The sequence below is a fragment of the Aedes albopictus genome, chromosome 2 (genome assembly GCF_035046485.1).
Source record: "Aedes albopictus strain Foshan chromosome 2, AalbF5, whole genome shotgun sequence".
Classification (NCBI taxonomy): Eukaryota; Metazoa; Arthropoda; class Insecta; order Diptera; family Culicidae; genus Aedes; species Aedes albopictus.
The window spans coordinates 79649149-79655148 of record NC_085137.1 but is presented as its reverse complement, the minus strand read 5'-3'; the positions used below and the strand labels follow the sequence as shown (position 1 = coordinate 79655148).

The 6000-nt window shown below is 39.0% G+C and overlaps 1 protein-coding gene across 7 annotated transcripts in view; it reads left to right on the top strand.

Moving 5' to 3' along the window:
- The first annotated feature begins 2130 nt into the window (after positions 1 to 2130).
- The window catches only part of LOC134287642 (1-phosphatidylinositol 4,5-bisphosphate phosphodiesterase classes I and II), a 321529-nt gene continuing 317659 nt past the window's right edge, over positions 2131 to 6000 (top strand). The window contains exons 1-2 of one of the 7 annotated variants that reach the window (XM_062849987.1): positions 2131 to 2379; positions 3245 to 3799. The gene's annotated coding sequence lies outside the window, so the exon portion shown is untranslated. Of the gene's footprint in view, positions 2853 to 3244; positions 3800 to 6000 lie in introns of all 7 variants that reach the window. The other 6 variants (XM_062849988.1, XM_062849986.1, XM_062849985.1 and 3 more) reach the window with 6 other exon arrangements.

Below are 6000 nucleotides of genomic sequence, written 5' to 3'. Positions count from 1 at the left end.
TATTACCAGATGGAATGTTCACCAGAAGTCTTGTTAGAAATTCCTTTTGCGTTACAAGCCTCTTATTTATTTTTTTAGATTTACTGATTCCCAGGAAATTCCTTTGGAAACTCTTGTAGCGTCTTAATAGATTTTTGAAGATCTTGTGCCAAAAAGTTCTTCGATATATTAAGACAAATGTCTGAGAATCCCAGTTCAACATTGCACTGGAACTTCAACTGTAACTCAATCATTAAAAAATCGCCCTTTTCTGTATTATTTTCGAACCCCCCCCTCTCTTTTATGTACCAATTTCCGCCCCTTCTGGTAGATTTTCGCCCTTTTTGGATATGACTTCTTTTGATTATACAACACCACCGGGAGCAAAATCCGTTTTCGATTCCCGCTCCGAGTGATGTAACTTTTCGCAAGAAATGTTTCTTCCTCGTATCCACTGGTGCTCGTAATGTATGTCGTGTCCATTGTCTAGTGTTAAGTTTCGTTCAGTCTGTACATCCTCTGGCTGAAGACGGTGTCCGTGTCTTTTTTTTAACTAATTTAAACCCTATATCAGATTCAAGGATGTTTTCGATCACTTGGCAATCGTTTGACTCATTTGTCCATAACTCAGTTCAGAGGCTCTATATTGGAATGTTGTATTCGGCAAAGTTGTAGATTAGTGTTTTTCCTACAATTATCACCAAGGACGTCATATTCTAACTCTAATATTTATGTCGTAAAAGTGTTAGTACCAGCTACTCATACTAAACGATCTAATTTTTCGATTGTTTAGTATAAGTAGGTGGTACTAGCGCTCTAGTGCCGTATATATAAAAGTTAGAATATGGCGTCCTTGGTGATAATTGTAGGAAAAACACTAATCTACAACTTTGCCGAACATCACATTTCAATCTTAGGTTTCTGAACTGAGTTATGGACAAATGAGTCAAACGATTGCCAGGTGATCGAAAACATCCCTGTCTCTCTTTCCATGCTTATGACGTTTTGTGCATGTTGCCACTATAATATCAAGCATATATTTCTGGAGCTCGATTTGAATCGGTCGTATGTGCTTTTGTCGATATAAAATTCAATCAGGTTATTTTAGTCATTGTAGCAATATGGCAGATATTTGGCAAACTTTTAATGATCGAACAGAAAGCCTGTTTTGTGAGGATTCTGCTGTTTGTATAAACTTTGCTCAATTTCAACGGTTTTTGCTATAATAAGCGAATCCAACTGATCGAATTTTTAATCGACAAAAGCACATACGTTCTAATCAAATCGAGCTCCAGATTTTGTTTAGTTAGGGTTCATTCACAAATATCATAACGCCAAAATTGGCCGTTCCAGACACCCACCCACCCCTTCGTTACACTATTTATATGGGGGAAAATTTTATTTGTTCGGGCTGTAACACCATGAAGGACACCCACCCACCCCCTCCTGCGTTATGACATTTGTGAACAAGCCCTTACTGCTAACACTGTGTATGCCCTACAAACAAGACCGAATAAAGTTTGGAAAATGGCATCTTACTCCACCTTACCCTACTAGTTTGTTGTAATAAATACTTGAATTTAATTTTACAGCCGGTGCTCCTATGGAACGCTACCACCCACTTTACGTTCACCGTCATTTCTCAGCTGTCTTACATCTAATCCAGCTTATTTTGTTGGTGCAGTTAGTGTTTACATAGACTAATCACATACCAAAATTTGAACTTAATTGATTAGAAGACAGCCTGGAAAACGCGGTGGGCGTAAAGTGGGTGGCATCATCTAATAGGAGACCATATTTTAAACCATATTAAGTAACTTTAAAATTATCGACGTAGATTTTCGGCTTGAATTATGTAGGCATCTAATTTAAAACATATCAAACCCTCATACAGCGTCATTCTATTAACTACCACGCGCCTCCATCTATCATCGCTGATCCAAAGGCATCGATGGAGACTCAGCAGAAATTCCATTCAATGTATATTACAATCCAAACCACAGTAATTCTACCGTACTAAAGCCCACTGTTGCTCCACATGGACCAAGAGGCATCCTCTCTTTCTCTCTCGTGGTGCGTGCACGTTATCTGCTCTCGACTGGGGAGTTGTTTATTCTGACGGAAGAAATGTCGGTTCGGTGGACAGATCCCCTTCCGAAAGGGGAGCATTTGACGGTAACTCTCGTGCTCTGGGGGGCAGCTCACTCTCGCAATCTCGCACCGAGCCGAGCCATGTGCATCTCTGGACGCGTATTGGTGTGGCTCCATCACCATCATCATCATCATCGTTGGTCTTGGCCAGCTTGGCCATCGTCGTAGTCGTCGTCGTGGTCTCCTCGTCATAAGCCAACAACAGTCCGAGCAGGAGAGTCGTACGAGTCTTGTCTGCGTTTACTTTGGGTGAAAAAGTCTTGCAAAATGATCACATCTATCAATGAGCCAAAGTACCGTATCGCGTTCGGTGGTGGTTCGCTGCAGCTGTGCTGTTTGTGATGAGTGTTGGGTGGCCTAGAGATTTGCTGCCAAAGAAAGAAAGGGTCAAACTATTTACGACAGTGCGCTGGATTGGATGCTGAAAGTTGCATATAGTGTGAATCTGCTGAAGGCCGTTCGCTTGCCGTTGAAAACGTTCTCGTGACTATGGCTGATTCTGAACTTTGTTGGGGCTTATAGGAAGAAGACTGTGTTTTTTTTTTGCGGATTAGGCATTCGGTACCCGCCTAGAAGACCAGCCTTTTCCTTAGACATATCTAGGCCAACAGTTCGCTCTCACGGGTCGGTCGGTGTTCCGTCGTATCGCTTGTTCGCTCATACGGGAACACAGCCTCGAAAAATTCCAGTGGTACAGGGGCTCGTGTCATTCGGTGGGTAGGGTAAGAACTCAACAGTCACTCGGTTGTAGTTTATTCTCATTTGATATTAAGTCGAACACTCCTTAGTTAATTATCAAAATTATGTAATACTTCCTTTAATCGTTTGTTCTTTCGTCTAAATCTCTTCCAATGTAAATCCCACAGAATTCCATTCTCCTACAAATCGACTGGATTGTTGGGTTTGCACCTCTGAAGACCTCTTACCCTACCACTAAAACTCACAATAAATTCAGTTTTCTGATGACGGCGGTGTGTGTTGTTGAAACCGGAGAGCGAGAGAATATGCCAGGAGAGGCAACAACCTCGATAATTCGCTAATATTTCGATTATACCCTGCAAGTTAATTGAGGTAGTGATATCGCGGGATTGACATCCGTTTCTTTCTTCTGCAGAGCGCATCGGAACGCACTTTCTTATGATTCCGCGTCATATTGGCTGAGATTTCGACTGTAAGGTCGCAGTTGATGGGCGCACACGACCGTGCGGCGACAGCCTTGAGTTCCAGTCCGTGAAGTGAACCCGCGTGTGCGCGCATTCGCCAGTGTGAGTGTATGTAAATATAGAGGAAACCCAGGCTTATGAGGTTTGAAAACAAGAAGAGTGTGAAATATAGAAGCATGAATCAGGTGTTTACAATCGTACACCATTCCGGATATTCAACATTCAACAGTTGCTAGTGTTTTTTCGCGAGTTACGATAGAAGTGTCGTTGTCTATCTGGTATCTTAGTTAAAAGTGGAATGTAACTAAATAGTAGCAGAATACAAATCCTTAACCCCCATTTGGACGCACGATTATTACCAGTGTGCTAGTGCGATGTGCTCGAAGCTCTGGAATCACTTGACTCGAAAGTAAACATTAAACACATTACGCCAAGCAAGATCTCGCTAGTAGTGCTGTTAGAACACGAAGCTAAGGAGAGCGAGAGGATAAGCAACATCAAAACAGGTAAGAAGTGTCGCAAGCAAGAAGATTGAAAAATCTTACGAATCATCAACAAGCTGCTCAAACTTACTCACGTGCTATTTGACGGTGGTCAGTGTAAGATGAAGTTGTTTCTATATTTATTATTATTTTTTCCATACAGGCTCGTTTAAAAATGAGGACGCATTCAAGAATCAATAGGAAATATATTCCGTTCCATTTGTATTTTTTAATATTTTGTTATGTTAGAGAATTGTTATTGTTGATACACCGATTCTAGCCAGTCGCCTATTTTGATCACTGAGAGCTATACGGCATTTATTTTCTGTTCAGTAAATTTTATTCAACTGTAAAAAACGAAAGATGTAAAATTAAGACGACTAGAACGTCTTAAGAGCATTTTAAGGAGTTTTGTATTCATTGAAAATCGAAGGTATAAATTTCAAGTGGGTATGTAAACCTTTAAACACTGTTATGAATCACCATCCAACAGGTTTAATGTTGTAATTCTTTTTTGTTTTGCAAAATTTGTAAACATCTCAAAATGTTCATTTTTAATGAGTACAATCAACGTGAATTTTGAAAATTCTTAACTGAGAGGTAAAAATAACATTCATTTTGATGAATAAATTTTCTCACTTATTTATTAATTTTGCTGTCACTGATAATTTTCACTGAGAAAAGACTGCAACTCCCGATTATCCTCTCCTCTCTCTCTCTCTCCTCTTCTTGGCGTAACGTCCTCACTGGGACAAAGCCTGCTTCTCAGCATGAGCACTTCCGCAGTTATTAACTGAGAGCTTCCTCTGCCAATGACCATTTTGCATGTGTATATCGTGTGGCAGGCACGAAGATACTCTATGCCCAAGGAAGTCAAGGAAATTTCCTTTACGAAAAGATCCTGGACCGACCGGGAATCGAACCCGTCACCCTCAGCATGGTCATGCTGAATACCCGTGCGTTTACCGCAGTGATACTCAGCCCTACCGCCTTCGCGGGCCAAAATTGATTTTAAGAAAGAGACTGCGGGCCGCTAGTCATTCAAGAATTTGTTATAAGCAATTTACAGGAACACAAATTTTTTTGAGATTTTTTTTTTGCGATTAGGTAGATTATGAGAAATTTCTTAAGGAATCTGTGCATAATTTAGAGGTGCAGTTTTAGGGGGTTTTAGAAGAATTTCTAAAAATGCTTACAATTTTGTTATGAAGATTTTTGATAAAAAAATTTGCGAAATTTATTAGAAAGCCAATGAAGATGTACCCTGAAAACCTGTAGACATAATCTTTGAGAAATATTTGTGGCCGATTCATGGAAGATAATTTTGCAAAGATTGATAGAGCAATTTCCAATTGAAGTCCTGGAAGAACGTCCGATAAAGATGCATCATTGACTTTTTTTTAATAATTTTTGGAGAAAATTTCAAATGTTCAGAATCCGTTTCAAAAGTATATTGGATACTAGAAAAAATGACGACAGAAGCGATGATTTTTTTTATCGAATAGAGTATTCTTGGCGAATTTTGCCAGAATCTTATGTTTAATACAGAGTTCCTGTAAATTTAGTCTCAAATTTTTGGAGAAAAGTGAAATATTCTCAGCAAAACTGAGTAGAGAAATACAGCCGATTCAAATGGGAGTGATATGATCAATATTTTAAAATTATCTAAACTTTTGGACTAATTACATTTTTTAACATATTCAGAACAAAATTCATTACATATTTCAATATCATTCATATCAAGATTTGGTACAAATTGAAATATATCACGGATTATTGAAGGTTCGCAAAACTTTTAAATATCCTTTCAAAATTCTGATGATCAGATAAAATTTCTCGGTACATAAAGTAAGCTTAACTCGGTATTTTGAGAAAAGTCATTGGCTGACGAACTTTGGAGGCCTTATTCAGTTAGAGTTGACTATACTATACTAGTGTTATAGTTTATTCATACTTCTGCTGAAAAATCTCCACGAATACAGTAGTTGAGTAGTTGATAGTCATTCTTAGGGACAATGGAAATTTGCGATTTCGCGGAAGCCGCGAAATCCGCGAAATTGGGCCTTGACCGCGAAATTTGAAGCATCCCGCGAAATGCTGCGAAATCTGACTGATATGAGAAAACACCTACAAATTTACATTAATTTTAAACTTTAAAGCAAAAAATGGCTGTTAACTTTTGGCAGTGTTGAGAAATTTAAGATTCATTATCTGTATGATATTTT